We start from the raw sequence: 935 nt of genomic DNA on the forward strand, positions 1-935 counted from the left end.
CCGAATTGGCCAATGGATCGCGTTGCGGACGTAGACAAAGCTGCAGTCCCGTTGGCCCGATGCTACCGGAAAGATAACCAAACTTGATCATATAGAGGAAGTAAAAGTCGTAACAAGGTTTCCGTAGTTGAACCTGCAGAAGGATCATTACCGACTAGACTGCATGTACGGTTCGCAGTAGCCGTGCGCCGCGTGCGAAACCACGCGTGCTTCTCAAAACTAACGGAAATGTTGTGTGGTACGAGCGCTGAAGCTCTGGAGCAGCTGGCCTGCGGCACCTGTCACCTAGCGCCGGTTTTGAATGACTTTCGCCCGAGTGCCTGTCCACTCCGGTGTGGAGCCGTACGACTCCCATCGGGCGCGAGGCCGTTGGACAAAACACTGGAACAGAGGCCGTCAAACGCCTCAGTCCCGCCTATGCAACTGTTTTGAAAGAGACAGTGGAAACTAAAAAAGATCACCCAGGACGGTGGATCACTCGGCTCGTGGGTCGATGAAGAACGTAGCGAATTGCACGTCGACATGTGATCTGCAGGACACATGAACATCGACGTTTTGAACGCACATTGCGGTCCATGGATTCCGTTCCCGCGCCACGTCTAACTGAGGGTCAGCTACGTATACTGAAGCGCGCGGCGTTTGCCCTGCTTCTGAGAACTGGGAGTGTCGTGGCCGCCTGTGGGGCCGGCCGCGTCTCCTTAAATGTGCGATGCTTGCCCGTCGCCTGGCGGTTCGCATACCAGTACTGTCTCGGTAGCGTGCACAGCCGGCTGGCGGTGTGGCGTGCGACACCTCGTACAACGAACTCAGAGCAGGCGATACTACCAGCTGAATTTAAGCATATTACTAAGCAGAGGAAAAGAAGCTATCGAGGATTCCCCCAGTAGCGGCGAGCGAACAGGGAAGAGTCCAGCACCGAACCCCGCAGGCTGCCG

At 56.1% G+C, this 935-nt stretch overlaps 1 pseudogene; it reads left to right on the plus strand.

Annotated features, from left to right (window-relative positions):
* The first annotated feature begins 458 nt into the window (after window positions 1–458).
* LOC124608377 lies at window positions 459–613 on the plus strand (annotated as a pseudogene).
* Window positions 614–935: the final 322 nt, after the last annotated feature.

This window comes from Schistocerca americana, chromosome 3 (assembly GCF_021461395.2).
Source record: "Schistocerca americana isolate TAMUIC-IGC-003095 chromosome 3, iqSchAmer2.1, whole genome shotgun sequence".
Taxonomy (NCBI): Eukaryota; Metazoa; Arthropoda; class Insecta; order Orthoptera; family Acrididae; genus Schistocerca; species Schistocerca americana.